General features: G+C 34.9%; 1 long non-coding RNA gene across 1 annotated transcript; it reads right to left on the bottom strand.

The window, feature by feature from the left end:
- Positions 1–2,514: 2,514 nt before the first annotated feature.
- On the bottom strand, positions 2,515–7,290 carry LOC311285832. The gene is made up of 3 exons (XR_014626441.1): positions 6,570–7,290; positions 4,578–4,739; positions 2,515–2,718 (listed from the first exon to the last, which is right to left on the bottom strand). It is a non-coding gene; the product is annotated as an uncharacterized lncRNA (long non-coding RNA).
- Between the last annotated feature and the right edge of the window lie 9,727 nt (positions 7,291–17,017).

The raw sequence follows: 17,017 nt of genomic DNA, 5'->3' as shown, positions 1-17,017 counted from the left end.
AGCAAAGCTCATTATCATTTAAAGACACATGCACTTAGGGCTGGGCGATTTAAATCGCGATATTGTTATGCGCATCTCGTCAGTAAAGCCGGTTCCTTGATTAGTAGTAAATCACCATCACCTGCTTTCAGATGGAGAGGCATTTACTACAAAGAGCCGTAGTTAACTGACAAGCTGAGCCATATCGCATTAATATCGCGGACGTATCGCCAGCGATAATTAATGCGATATGGCTCAGCTTGTCAGTTAACTACGGCTCTTTGTACACAGCAAAAACTCCAGTGTTAAATTAACACTCCTGGGAGTGTATGAGTCCACACTCAAGAGTGTTTAAGTTAATGAGATAATTAAGTGATTAATTTAGTGATGATTGAGCACTATTGAAGACACTGATGTTAACAAGCAGAATCACTGAAGGAGAAAATCACAAATTGTAAGTTACCGTTATGACGATCAATGGTTGCTTTAGTTGGGCTCTTGACCCTTATATTATTAACTTTAGATTTTGTTTGTCTGTTGTTTCTGAATTATAATCACCAGTTGAACAAAGAAAAAAGTGATCTGATGGTGTTGGTTATGTTATGACAATCATCATTTGAACTCGATCACTGAACTCATTAAAATCCTTCTTTCTGACTTCGATTTATGTTGTTGGTTAGTGAATCTGCATAAATGCCCAGAATTTTTCATATAATATAAAGGATTTCTTATAAGTTGTTTAAAAAAAAAAAAAATGCTTTTAGGCACACACAGATGTCAACATTCAGTCTATGCATCTCAACAATGGTGAGGAGCAGAGTATTCAATTAGGAAAAGTAAATTACATAGACAATTCAGATCATAATTTATTCATACCGCAATGCATGATGGGAGCCATTAATGAGTTGTGATTGGTGGCAGCCACTGCAACATGCTTTATTATTGTCACCATTGTTGAGATTCACAGGCTGATTATTGATGTCTGTGTTTTAAATGAATTTATCTGAATGTCTTTTGATCAGAACAATGTTTATTAAATATTTTGAATTATAAGTAAAGTACTGATAACCATAGGCTGCAGAATCACTAAACTGCAGCCAACAAGTTAAACCAAACTATCTCAATAAGTTTCATTTTTCAGATCACAGCATGATTATGTCAAAACATAACCAACACTATATGATAACAGTTTACTTTGTTCATTTAACTGCTATAAATCAATAACAGCCCATACAGAAATGTAATATATGTCAATATATGTAAATTACATATATAATGTTAGTGCCCATGTATGTCTGCTGCATATATGAGAATATATGCAAAATTCATATATGTAAAACACATATACATATATGAAACATATATTTCAAAATATATCAAAAATGGCCGTTTTCATGTAAGTGCCATATATTTTCCCGTATATGCACATAAATGTGAAATATATGTAAGACGCATATATGTATACATGCATATATGACGCATATATGTATACATGCATATATGACGCATATATGTATACATGCATATATGACGCATATATGTATACATGCATATATGACGCATATATGTATACATGCATATATGACGCATATATGTATACATGCATATATGACGCATATATGTATACATGCATATATGACGCATATATGTATACATGCATATATGACGCATATATGTATACATGCATATATGACGCATATATTTATACATGCATATATGACGCATATATGTATACATGCATATATGACGCATATATTTATACATGCATATGTACTTATTTCTATAGTACATACTTTAACATATATTAGGGATACAAATCTTATATCTGAATGCCTTGAAATTAAATGCCTATAGTTGGAGATTTTGTCTATTGTGTGAATACCAAATATAGTATATTAATACAATAATGCAGTGTTTTCTTTGTCATTTTTGACAAATACATCCACAAAGTACCATAACCATATGCCACAGCTTTAAAAATTCATCAGTATCACATGCATGTACACTGTAAAACTTTTCACTGTAAATTTACAGTTAAATACTGGCAGCTGGGTTGCCATCCACATACTGTATTTTTACAACACTACTACAGTAAACAGCATTTACAGTACTCCACTGTAATTACCAAATACAGTATACACATTTCACAACTTGTCGACAGCAATAAATTGTATTTTTACAGGGAATACTGCTTTTATTATTACATAATTAAAATATTATACTTTAAGGTTTCATAAGAGTAGTCACACTAGGAAAAAGAAAACAACATTTTCTGGGTTTTAAAACATTTATTTAGTTAAATTGCCTTCTGTGAACATGTTGGCTGAATTACTTTTTAAACATAAAATGCAATTTTAACACTTAACAAACAGGTAACAGTTAGCACTTAATTAAAGGAATAGTTCACCCAAAAATTTAAATTAGCACATGATTTACTCACCCTCAAGTCATCCTAGGTGTATCTGACATTCTTCTTTCAGACGAATACAATCAGAGTTCTATTAAAAAATGTCCTGGCTCTTCCAAGCTTTATAACGACAGTGAAATGCTGTTTCTTTTTTGAAGTCCATAAAAGTGCAAACGAAATCCCATTCAAAGTCTGCAAGGTTTCGCAGAAGTGAGGACACCTGTAGGCTTACAGTGGTGTTCTTGTTTTGCACAACTTGGCCAGTTTTCTTTGAAGTTACTTGTCCTTTCTTTGTTTTTGATCCACGTTCAGGATTGATGTCAAGAAAGCGTCTAAAAGGCAGAAAAAAACAACAATTAAATATTATTAACTGAGTGTATATATTTTGACAAAGAGATACAGCACAAAAGCTGTCTAAAACTGAACAACATAAAAAAAAATGCAATGTAGGATGTTGTGAAAAAAAAATAATGCAATGTTGGATGTTGTGATCAATAACTGATATTTTTTCTGCCCTGGTAAAATACATCAACTCAATGTGTCTGTTTACATGCGCACTGTCAACTAACTACATTTTTGGAAGTGGGGTTGCCAGATTTAAAGTTTTATTCTACAACTTTTGTCTACTCATCACCCAGCTCATTAACAATATCATCCCCTCATCCGGTGCCATCAGAGTATCAGTGGAAAGGCAGTCTTTAGACTCTCCGTTTATATAGAGCACACACTGCCAGAATCCAGCCCAAACCTTTGTGACAGAAATAATTTAACTTAATTGCAAGCCTTGCAATGTTTATTGCATATATGACAACATGATTTACCAGACTAAAATGCATGTTTGCACCCAAAAATTTTAATTCTGTCATTATTACTCACCCTCAAGACTTTTGTTCATCTTCGGGAAACAAATGAAGATATTTTTGATGAAATCTGATAGTTTTGTCCTTCCATTGATATCAATATCATTGCAACTGTCAAAGCCCAGAAAAGTGGTAAAAACATTGGTAAATATATAGTGGTTCAACCTAAATATTATGAAGCAGGGTTTCTGCACATTTTTTAAAGTCAAATTTAAGGCTTTTTAAGACCTTTTTAAGACCCGAAGAAATCAAAATTAATACCATGCATTAGGGGTGTGCAATATTGACAAAATATGTCTCGATCGATATTTTCAAAGTTTTCTTGATAATAATTAGATAACATTTTACTGATTGTGTTTCTGTGCTTGGTGCCATGGCTTGTTTAGGCCTGTTGACAGCTGACTGACAAAGATATTCATATTTTTCATATTCTATGCAGTGGTCAGTTTACAGCAGTGACAGAAATTAACATTTTTTATTAAGGGGTAATATTTGCCACCTTAAATTGTAGATTTAATTAACATTTGTAGATGTTTCAACAAGATATCTTTCACATCTACTGCAGTCAGATTCACCCGTGTTCACTCTGAAGGAATCACTCACATGGCTGGGCACTTGTATGACACATCAAGGATGTTAAGAGGCTAAAAGCAGGTTTAAAACTTGAAGTCAACAGGGTGCAAATTTTAAAAAGAGGATAACACGGTGTAGGCAACAGCGATTTTTGTCGTTGTTCTCTGTACTGACAGCACTCCAAATTTACAAAAAAATTAGCTCAATGTTAAAATTGACCGGAGTTCTCCTTTAAGGTTGCACTAGTTACATGGATTATTTAAACAATGTTTTTACTAGCTTTCTGGGCCTTAAAAGTTGCAAAGACGTTGCTGTCTATGGGTGGTTCAGAAACCTCTCAGATTGCATCAAAAATATCTTAATTTGTGTTCTGAAGATGAACGAAGGTCTTACAGGTTTGGAACGACATGAGGTTGAGTAATTACTGACAGAATTTTCACTAATCCTTCAACTGAAAACAACTTGCACTGACATATCTTAAAATATATGACTGCCACTGTTTTATCTCAAGATGCACACCAGTAATGTTTATTTTTATTTTTTTATGATACATTATTATAAAATATGCTTAAATACCCTCATTTTATTAAGGCCTAGACCTGGCTTAAGCTAAGCCCTGTATGGAAACCAGGGCCATATTGTTCATACCAGTAGTCAACATAATAAATACTGTCAAGTCAAGGTTAGTGACACAATTCAGTCTAATATATGTACATATATATATATATATATGAATGGCAAATATGCCAATGACTAACCTCTGAACAAACTCAAGGTGCTGCCTCTTCCTGGTACTGCAAGCTGAAGTTATAGGAGGAGGCAAACAGCGCTGCCAGGCCAGTGATGAAGAGGCTGTGATCCTTCACACACACCTTGACCTTCCAAACTTAATATCCAGCACTGGTTGCTTAGAGATTGACCTGTAATGGAATAAAGAATAAATAAAGAATAAATAAATAATATTAATAATTAAAATAACTACTGTGGGTTCCACTGTGGTTCGATGTAGTTCAGGGTTTTTCCTACATTGAAATTTTTTTGGCGGCCGCCAAAACAATTTTTTGTCCCGCCAAAGCCTTATTTGATCTGTAATTGGGTTTTGTGAGTGAAGCAGGCTACTGACGGAGTGACGGAGAGAACGATCACAGCACCGCGCGGATTCTTATATGCATCGCGATGCGGACGTGGACGATTCTGAATCGATTCACAAATGTCAAAAAAATCAAATCTCTAAAAAAACATAATATTGACGAAACGCAAAAGGCGGAACTCTAGCGGACGTGCAGTGCGCGTGCAGCCTGTGGCGCGCATTTAACAGACTCGCGCACATGACTCGCGCACATAACAGACGCATGATGCCTGAGCGCCAAATTCGAACGGCACCATCTTCGTTAAAAGCTAGCGTATGGAAAATTGGCAATTTCATTGTTACCTATTTAGTATTTTTTGTATAAAAGCTGCTTTCAGTAGCCTATTTAGTTTTCACATCAATATACTGTAAACCGATCTGTTATACGTACGTTATACTGCCCTGCAATATGTTCAATGCCAGTCACAAAAAGTTACATTTTGACTGTGCTCTCTGCAGATGTTCATTCACTTTTTTTGTATAAGCTGTTTTTGATTGTGGTATACAGCAAACATTTCAAGTCATACCTCTTTATTATTTAGTTGTGAATAAGAGAGGCTTTGTATGTTACTAATTATTCAGAATATGCATAAGTCCACAAGCATTATATGAGAGCTGCTGGTACATCATTCTATATTTTTGAACGGAAACTGTTTGTGAATTTGCTACAGCAAAATGTTTTTTGTCTGAAGGATTATATTGCTCATTGGAAATAACAGGAGGATGTTGGTTAGAAGTCTATTATTAAATGCTAGAGATTCAGAATATGCTGAAGTTGGTATTAATTTACTACAAGTATGCTGCTAGTACAGGCACACATTTATTTTCATGTTGGTTCTTTGCAATGTTCAAATAACTTCCATTTGTTTTATTAATAAAATTAATATAGGAAGATGGAAGTAAGTTCGTTATGGGTCATCATAAATACTTTTCTAAACGTTTTGCTAAAAAAAAAACGTTAATAATCGATAATCGTTATCCTCTCAATCGTAATCGAATCGAATCGTGAGGTGCCTAGAGATTCTCACCCCTAATCTGAAATGAGAAAGTAAGTGTGCTTACCTAATTTAGCAAGAGTGTTTAGTAAAATTTAGCCTTAATAATCCACAGTATGTATAGGCCTATGACAATGTGTAGTAAATTACCTAAAAAAAAAAAATCACAAACTGTTTCTTTGTATTTATTTTAAATTGAACATTTATTGTCAATATTGGGCTTGCGGATCATGTGGGTACTAGGGTACTCTTTGCTGTGTGTGGATGACCATGTCGGTCAGCCACCACCGAAGACCAATTTTGACCCAGGAAAAACCCTGAGTTGTCTATTCATAGTTCTATGAATTACATTTTTCAACTAAAAATTAAAATTGGTTAGAATGCTAAAATGCACTGGCATATAATTTTGTTTGTTTTAAGCATAAACTCACTTAATTTTGACTTATTCTTTAAGAAAACAAGACAATTTTTACGTGTCTATTAAATGCATCTTCATGTAAGAATTGTAGATATCTGGACTGGAAACAAAATAAAAACACTAATTAAGAAAAACATATTTTGCAGTGGGGTGAGTAATTGATGGCTTTTCATTTTAGGTTTCATCTACCCCTTTAATGTTTACATACCAGGAAATAAGTCGTGGACTTTCTGGCAAATGTAGATTGCTGGACATCAGCGATGCAAATTCCTGAAACAATTTTTAAAAAGGACAGCACAACCTTGATCAACAGAACCAAAACATAAAACATATTACAAATTAATGAGATTTGCTGAACAATCTCTACTTATCTGCTTGAAGGATAACACCGTCTAACTTCTTTGAATTAGGGAGTAACGTTAGTTGTATGGGATGGCAATCAGGAATAGGCCTACTACATTTGAAAACAGCATTAGGAACATGGATTTTCATGTGCTAGCAAAATTCTGACAACGATTCAAAAGCACGATCACAGAACTGAGAGAATTTGACAGCATTTTTTTTTTTTTACCACATAGACTATAACTGTAACACTACTTAAAAGCACTTACATTAACAATGGCCATCAGATTACAAAGCCTAAAACGAAAAAAATATATATCAAATGCACGTCATGCAAATAGCATGGTAAAGGTTGCCAATTATATGAAATGTCGAAGTTAACGTTACTTGGTAAACAGGTGGAACAGAGTCAGTGAATTGCTTGCGCGGCCACGTTAAACCGCGTTCGCAAAATCAAACCAAATACAACAATGTAGAAACGCAAAAAAAAAAAAAAAAAAAAAAACTTATATATTGGCTTACCGTATCACTCAGTTGAACAATTCTCCATCCTCTCAAACTCTAAATCCCACTTATCGTCACGCGCAGGTTAGATTATTCAATAACAAATTCTTCCATCCGTCTTCAGGTAGCTGCTACCGTTAACGTCGTCCATTTTCTGCTGCGTCACAGGCAACTAATGTTTGAAACACGAACCGAACCTCAAAAAAGCTTTAAAATTGCTCACAGATTCGCAGACATTGTTTATCTTGATAACAGGAATGATTATTTGTTCAGTTGAATCCCGCTGACAAAACGAGTTTGCCTGTTGTAGCTGCCTAACGTTACTGTCTGCTGCTGCTCGCATGACGCGTCACATTTGAACTGAATTGAGCGCGAAAGAAATCAATCCCACAATGCAATGACTTTTCAGTCAGTATGATGGTAACGAATTTATCAGGACGAAAACAGAAATGTGCTGTATATTTACAGCTGTTCTGTAAAAGATACAGCTTAATACTGTATTATGGAAATACAGTACAATTCTGTAAGAAATTCGTTGTAAATTTACAGTAAAGGGTTACAGTGTATGTTTACATACATTTATTAAATATGTTGAAAACAAATATGTATGTCACATATTTAATTAATGTTGTCCATATATGCGAGAAACCAATACTATACTGTAATGTATCATATATGGATGAACTCAAATATTTTCTTCACATGTTTGGACACATAAATGTTCATATATGTTGCAGGCATATATTGTGTTCTCAGATAAGTCAAATATATGTAGAGATATATGTTGCAGGCATATATTGTGTTCTCAGATAAGTCAAATATATGTAGAGATATCTGAGAACACAATATATGCCTGCAACATATATCTATACATATATTTGACTTATCTGAGAACACAATATATGCCTGCAACATATAAGTCAAATATATGTATAGATATATGTTGCAGGCATATATTGTGTTCTCAGATAAGTCAAATATATGTAGATATATGTTGCAGTCATATATTGTGTTCTCAGATAAGTCAAATATATGTATAGATATATGTTGCAGGCATATATTGTGTTCTCAGATAAGTCAAATATATGTATAGATATATGTTGCAGGCATATATTGTGTTCTCAGATAAGTCAAATATATGTATAGATATATGTTGCAGTCATATATTGTGTTCTCAGATAAGTCAAATATATGTAGATATATGTTGCAGTCATATATTGTGTTCTCAGATAAGTCAAATATATGTATAGATATATGTTGCAGTCATATATTGTGTTCTCAGATAAGTCAAATATATGTATAGATATATGTTGCAGTCATATATTGTGTTCTCAGATAAGTCAAATATATGTATAGATATATGTTGCAGGCATATATTGTGTTCTCATATAAGTCAAATATATGTATAGATATATGTCATGCTATTTAAAATATAAGTACATATATGGCCATATATTACATTTTTGTATGGGAGCAGACAAACAACAGTAAATATTAGAGTAAACGTATAATGGTCTAGAGCCAAACTAAAGCAAACACCCATCACCTTAATGGTAACTTACAATTTGTGATTTTCTTCTTCAGTGATTCTGCTTGTTAACATCAGGTGTCTTCAATAATGCTCAATCATCACTAAATTAATCACTTAATTATCTCCTCAGCCCTAAATGCCGCTCCATCTGAAAGCAGGTGATGGCGATTTACTACTAATCAAGGAACCGGCTTTACTGACGAGATGCGCATAACAATATCGCGATTTAAATCGCCCAGCCCTACATGCACTTAAACGGCGTGCTGAAAACAGAGCTGTTTTTGACCAGGTAAAATTTGTGTTTTCTTACAATACTAATGAGAATTTTTAATTAAAGTATATTACAAACTTTTAATTTAGACCCTAAAGAATCATATTAGCTTGTACAAAAATGGCATTATATGACCCCTTTAAAAAGGCCTGTCTGTTAAAGACAACATTGGATTATTTACAAAGGCCGCTTAATTATTATTCCTAATAATATGGTGTGAATTGTTATCTTTTTATCAAATGTTCGTTTAAATGTTAAATTAGTTTATATGTTATCAAAGTGACGATTTGAATAAACCAAATGTAGAAATAGACCTCAAAAAAGAGGAAGGTTATTCCAGTCATGAGGGGCTTTATATTGAAATGCTCTCCTACCAGCTACAGAAAATAACCTTGGTACCGTAAAAAAATGTTGGACATTGGAGGTGTCTAAGTGAGTATGTAGAGCAATAGGGTATTAAGTGCTGTTTAAGGTATGCAGGACAATTGGAATAAACACATTTAAAAATAAACAGAATACAGTGGTAATCCCTTCGTGGTTTAGGTTGCAACTAGTGTATCATAAAACAATGATGAGTTTTAAATGGACAGTTCGATATAAATCTGCAACGAGAATTGAATACAACGTTAAAGGGGTCATATAATGCCATTTTTGTACAAGCTAATATGATTCTTTAGGGTCTAAATTAAAAGTTTGTAATATACTTTAATTAAAAATTCTCATTAGTATTTTAAGAAAACACTCATTTTACCTGGACTGTTAACCCTTGGTGTAAAAAAAGGCCAAATTCTGACAATATCATACCATTTTCCATTTAAACAGCAATATACCGTAGAAAACAAAAATAGCCTACAGGAATATACTGTAAATGAACAGTGCTCAGAATCAACACTCAGAGGCTGTTTTCCCAATCACACCCTATACCCTCATTCACTATTCCCTACATTAGTTCACTTATATAGTCCACTTGACAGAGTGAATGAAAAGAAGTGAGTGAATTGAGACACTGATGAACACCTGATCAGCAGAATCACTGAAGGACAGAGAAACAAGAACAGAAAAAAGAGAAACACAAGAACTACAACTGACTTCCAGCAACACTGAGTGTGAAACCAGTTTACGATTATTTATTTCATACATGTACAAAAGTTCTTGTTGAAAATTAACAGAGATTTAGTTTATAATAAAGTTTGTTGTCACCATAATGGAGATCAGTATTTGCTTTAGTTGGTCTCTTGTCCCTTGACTTCTTGCCATTCATCTCTCTCTGGCTGCTGTAACAGTGAGTTCATAAAACACATTTGTTGTGGCAAGAAAGAGCCAAGAGGAAGATGATCAGGTGTTTTTGGCTTTTGTAATGATATCACAATCATCCTGGACATGTCTGATTCTCTTATCTTTCCTGTATTTATTCTTCGAAATTGATTTTTTTTCATATTTAGCATATATCTGTAAATCTACAACATAAAATCAATATATCTGTAATAAGGTTTTCTGAAGAATATCGTAATCATATAGTGCATTAAAACATTTTTAACTCCTGCTTGACACAGACATCAACAATCAGCACATGAATCTCAACAATGGTGACAATAAAAAGTTTCATGTAGCAGTGCATGCTGGGTTCCAGGATAATATAAAACTCCCAGCATGCACTGCTGCATGAATAAAATATATATTGCCACCATTGTGGAGATTCATGTGCTAAATTGTGATATCTCTGTGTTTCTAATAGAAAGTGTAGATCTGTTTCTCTGGTTATGCATGATGTGTTAAAAAAAAAATGAGTCATTGTAATTTATTGCTGTGGTTTCACAGTGATGGTAATGTAACACTTTTTATTGAGGACTAAACTCTGAATGAGTGAAAATGAATTCTTTAGCGAATGAACAGGCACTATGATGATTTTGTCATCATAACCGCAATCATTCATACGTGTGTGTATGTACAAGTGTGACTTGCACAAACACAGCTCAAGCAGCAAAGCAGAAACTAATGTTTTAGCATCAGCATCCCAACTAAAGCAAGCACTGATCTCTATAATGGTAACTTCAAACCAAACATTTTCAATTAAACATCTCAATAACAACTTCTGTAGATGTATGACAGAAAAAAAGTCATACTGGTTAATAATAATCTGTAATGGCTGGAAGTCAGTTGTAGTTCTTGTGTTTCTCTATTTTCTGTTCTAACAGCAGGTGTTCATCACTAATGCTCAACAATCACTTACATATTCCCTTAATTATCTCACTGCAACACTGTCTCAATGTTACTTTTTATTCTTTGTAGTGTGGATTTTCCTGTGGGGTTGAAAGGGTTAACAGTGTAAGATAAAAGACACACCCACAAAATGTATTTTACAGTAATAAACTGTAAGTTATAAAACAGGTATATACTGGCAACACTGTTTCCAGTAGTTTACTGTAAAACGTACTCGGTTACTAACGTAACCTCGGTTCTCTCTAGAGATGGAACGAGTACTTCGTAAGAACTTACGCTTGGGGGAAAGTCTCTTTCCGTGAGATATTGAAGCCAAAAATGATCCTTTAATTTTTATATAATGCAAAACGCGTTGCAGCAGCATGCAGACATAGGCGAGGCACCTTTGCGCGCCTATTGGCTGCTCTGCGGCAACTGCAGCAGCCTATCGAGAGAGGCCCTGTTGACGCCTGACCAATGGGGGTGCTTCGCGCCCATTTGCATAGCGTCCCGCCGAAATAGGCGTGGCCTAGGGCTATAAATATAGCGTCGAGAGGCTGGTTCACTGGTTTTCATCGCCGGAGCGAACCAGAGCGAACTGCAGGCACGGCAAGGATACGCAGTACTCGTTCCCTCTCTAGAGAGAACCGAGGTTACGTTAGTAACCGAGTACGTTCTCTTACGAGAGGTTCTCTCGTACTGCGTAAGAACTTACGCTTGGGGAACACAATGTAAAACGCTGTGCGTGCTTGAGATCTAATACCAAAGTCCCAAGGGCATGTGCCCGGGGCCCATATGGTACATGATCATCAGGGACTCACAGAGAGTCCAGGAAGAGAGGCTAAAGCATCATTCCTGAATAGGAAGCATCCCACCAGGGAGCATTATAATAATAGTGTTCCACGCAGTCAGGGCAAAGTTATTGGCCTGATCTGATGAAAAATATGGGTCTTACAGTTGCCCTCAGGGCTGTATGATCGATCCGTGAGCATTGCTCGAACAGTTTCCAGCATCTGAGCCGACCTCGGGGCAGATAGTACTGGCTTATTAGACCGACAACAGCTTAGCTTGCAAAGCGGGAACTTCCAGGTTATAAAACCTGATAAATGTAGACGGGGAGGCCCAGCCTGCCGCCATACAGATATCGTGTAGAGAAATCCCACTGGACCAAGCCCACGAAGAGGCCATGCCTCTTGTGGAGTGCGCTCTGACACCTAATGGGCACTGTAGGCCCTTAGAGATGTATGCCAGCGCTATGGCATCCACTATCCATCTGGATAGGGTCTGTTTCGTTACAGCTAGCCCCTTCCCCGCCAGCACAGCCATGTGGGGCCCAAATGGGTTTGACCTGGGCTACACTGTTAGCCCTTGCTGTAAAAAAAGGCGTAATTCTGACAGTATCATACCATTTTCCATTAAAACAGTAATATACCGTAGAAAACAAAAGTAGCCTACAGGAATATACTGTGAATTAACAGTGCTCAAAGTCGACACTCAGAGGCTGTTTTCCCAATCACACCCTATACCCTCATTCACTATTCCCTACATTAGTTCACTAATATAGTCCACTTGACAGAGTGAATGAAAAGAAGTGAGTGAATTGAGACACTGATGAACACCTGATAAGCAGAATCACTGAAGGACAGAGAAACAAGAACAGAAAAAAGAGAAACACAAAAACTACAACTGACTTCCAGCAACACTGAGTGTGAAACCAGTTTACAAACCAGTTTACGATTATTTCTTTCATACATGTACAAAAGTTCTTGTTGAGAATTAACAGAGATTTAGTTAATAATAAAATTTGTTGTCACCATGATGGAGATCAGTATTTGCTTTAGTTGGTCTCTTGTCTCTTAACTTCTTACCATTCATTTCTCTCTGACTGCTGTAACAGTGAGTTTATAAAACACATTTGTTATGGTAAGAAAAAGTCAAGAGGAACTTGATCAGGTGTTTTTATTCTTTTCTGATGATGTCACAGTCATCTTGGATTATCTGATTTTCAGATTTTTCCTGTATATATTCATTGAAATTATGGGTATGTCATATTTAGCATAAATCTGTATATCTACAAAATGAAATCAATATTTCTGTAATCAGGTCTTTGGAAAGATAACAATCACATAGTGCATTCAATTTTATTTTACTCCTGCTTGATTCAGACACACACAGACATCAACAATCAGCATATGAATCTCAACAATGGTGAAAAGTTTCATGTCGCAATGCATGCTGGGTTCCAGGATAATATAAAACTCCCAGCATGCACTGCTGCATGAATAAAAAATAAATAAAAAATATTGCCACCATTGTTGAGATTAATGTGCTAAATTGTGATATCTCTGTGTTTCAATAACATAGTGTAGCTTTTTTTTTGGTTTATGCATGATGTGTTAAAAAAAATGAGTCATAGTAATTTATTGCTGTAGTTTCACAGTGGTGCTAATGTAACACTTTTGATCGAGGACAAAACTCTGCATGAATAAGAATGAATTCCTTAGTGAATGAACCGGTAATATGATGAATTTGTCACCATAATCATTATAACCGCAATCATTCATAAACTGTGTGTGCACAAGTGTGACTTGCAAAAACACAGTAGCAAAAGAAAAACTAATGTTTTAGCATCTGCATCCCAACTAAAGAAAGCACTGATCTCTATAATGGTAACTTCAAACAAACATTTTCAATTAAACATCTTAATAACAACTTCTGTAGATGTATGACAGAAATAAAGTCATACTGGTTAATAATAAGTGTAATAATGTGTAATGGCTGGAAGTCAGTCGTAGTTATTGTGTTTCTCTATTTTCTGTTCTTGTGTTTCTCTTTCCTTCAGTGATTCTGCTTATTAACAGCAGGTGTTCATCACTAATGCTCAACAATCACTTACATATTCCCTTTATTATCTCACTGCAACACTGTCTCAATGTTACTTTTACTCTTTGTAGTGTGGATTTTCCTGTGGGGTTGAAAGGGTTAACAGTTTAAGATAAAAAGTCACACCCACAAAATGTATTTTAACAGTAATAAACTGTAAGTTATAAAACAGGTTTATACTGGCAACACTGTTGCCAGTAGTTTACTGTAAAATATTTTTTTTGGGTCACCATTGTGCAGAAGAGTAGAGCCTGTGCTTCAGTCCAGGAGAAGATCTACAAACATTGATGATTTGCTGCATGTTGCTTTATTTAACAGGCGGTGACTGTGTAGTTGCTGGTCCAGTGGTAATCTCTTTATGTTCAATAGTTTTTTAGTGGTCTCAAATGAAAGAAGTTCACAGTAATACTTTGCTCACATTATTAATGCATTATAAATTTTAGTTAATACATTTAAATGGCAGTTGGTCAATTTAAGGCAGTCGGTTTCTGCAAGTGTAATTAGTTAACTTGAATTAGAATTTAGTGCATTTTTACAGAAACAAACTAGATTACAGTAAAGAACTGTACAATTAACAGTATTTTACTGGCAACAGTGTTGCCAGTATTTTACTGTAAAAAAACCCGGTAAGGTCTAACAGTGTATCTAACTGGGACCCAGCCAGTTTTGTCCTCGGTTTCCATTAGGGCTGGGCGATTTAAATCGCGATATTGTTATGCGCATCTCGTCAGTAAAGCCGGTTCCTTGATTAGTAGTAAATATCCATCACCTGCTTTCAGATGGAGCGACATTTAGGGCTGAGGAGATAATTAAGTGATTAATTTAGTGATTATTGAGCATTATTGAAGACACCTGATGTTAACAAGCAGAATCACTGAAGAAGAAAATCACAAATTGTAAGTTACCATTAAGGTGATGGGTGTTTGCTTTAGTTGGGCTCTAGACCATTATATGTTTACTTATATGTTTATATGTTTACGTGAAATCAACTGAAGATAAAATACATTACATCTCTCAAGATCTCATTAAACAACTCCACAAACAGCATTACCAGCTTCACTTATTACTAACCAGACTGAGTTTATTTCTGTCAGACGTGTACAGAAATTCTTATTGAGAATTAACAGAGGTTTAGATGTTGATTACTTATTTGAAAGTAATAGTTTGAGTTGATGTTACCATTGTGGCGATCAGTGTGTGCTTTAGTCGGGTTCTTGACTTTTTAACATTAGTTTTTCTCTGGCAGCTGTGTCTGTTTGTTATGGCGAGAACAGCAAGAGAAAATATAATCAAATGCTGTAAGCTGATTGATGATAAGAATATAGGCATTGTCATGTAGTGGCTTAACTCACTGATATTTTGTGTAAGGTTTGTACAGGTAGTATGTCATTCATTTTGTTTTATTGTTGTGATTCTACAGCAAGAGATCCAGCACACTTTAATCAGAACATCAAATGATTTTTAAAACCCCATTTACACATGTTGGTCTACTGAAAGTTCTACTTGCACACAGACATCAAGAATCAGCATATGAATCTCAACAATGGTGACACGCTTCATGCTGCAATGCATTCTGAGTAGGGTAAAGCCGGTTCCTTGATTAGTAGTAAATCGCCTTCACCTGCTTTCAGATGGAGTGGTGTTAAATTAACACTCCTGGGGCTGGGAGTGTATATGAGTCCACACTCAAGAGTGTAAAGTGTTAAAATGTGAGTGTTAAATTAACACTCAAGAGTGTTAAAGTTAATGAGATAATTAAGTGATTCATTTAGTGATGATTGAGCATTATTGAAGACACCTGATGTTAACAAGCAGAATCACTGAAGGAGAAAATCACAAATTGTAAGTTACCCTTATGGTTATGGGTGTTTGCTTTAGTTGGGCTCTTGACCCTTATATGTTTACTTTAAATTTTACTGTTGTTTGTCTGCTGTTATTGATTTATAACAGTTAAATGAACAAAGTAAAGTATGATCTGATAGTGTTGGTTATGTTTTGACATAATCATGCTGTGATCTGAAAAATGAAACTTATTGAGATAAGCAGCAGCTCTGTGATTCTACAGCATATGAGTATCAGTACTTTACTTATAATCCAATATATTTAATAAACATTGTTCTGATCAAAACACTTTCACATAAATTCATTTAGAAACACATACATTAATAATCAGCCTGTGAATCTCAACAATGGTGACAATAATAAAGCATGTTGCAGTGGCTGCCACCAATCACAACTCATTTATGGCTCCCATCATGCATTGCGGTATGAATAAATTATGATCTGAATTGTCTATGTAATTTACTTTTCATAATTGAATATTCTGCTCGTCACCATTGTTGAGATGCATAGACTGAATCTTGACGTCTGTGTGTGCCTAAAAGAATGATTTTTTTTTTTTTAAACAACTTCTAAGAAATCCTTTATATTATATTAAAAATTCTGGGCATTTATGCAGATTCACAGTTATGCTGTAACCAGCAACATAAATCGAAGTCAGAAAGAAGGCTCTTAATGAGTACAGTGATCAAGTTCAAATGATGATTGTCATAATATAACCAACACCATCAGATCACTTTTTTTCTTTGTTCATCTAGCAGTTATAACTCAGATACAACAGTCAAACAAAATCTAAAGTTAATAATATAAGGGTCAAGAGTCCAACTAAAACAAACACTGATCACCATAATGGTGGCTTACAATTTGAGATTTTCTCCTTCAGTGATTCTGCTTGTTATCATCAGGTGTCTTCAATAATGTTCAATCATCACTAAATTAATCACTAAATTATCTCATTAACTTTAACACTCTTGAGTGTTAATTTAACACTGGAGTTTTTGCTGTGTAGTAAATGCTGCTCCATCTGAAAGCAGGTGATGGCGATTTACTACTAATCAAGGAACCGGCTTTACTGATGAGATGCGCA

Source organism: Rutilus rutilus, assembly GCF_951802725.1.
Source record: "Rutilus rutilus genome assembly, chromosome: 2".
In the NCBI taxonomy this organism is placed as follows: Eukaryota; Metazoa; Chordata; class Actinopteri; order Cypriniformes; family Leuciscidae; genus Rutilus; species Rutilus rutilus.
The sequence above is the reverse complement of the archived record's forward strand: the minus strand, read 5'-3'. Positions and strand labels throughout refer to the sequence as shown.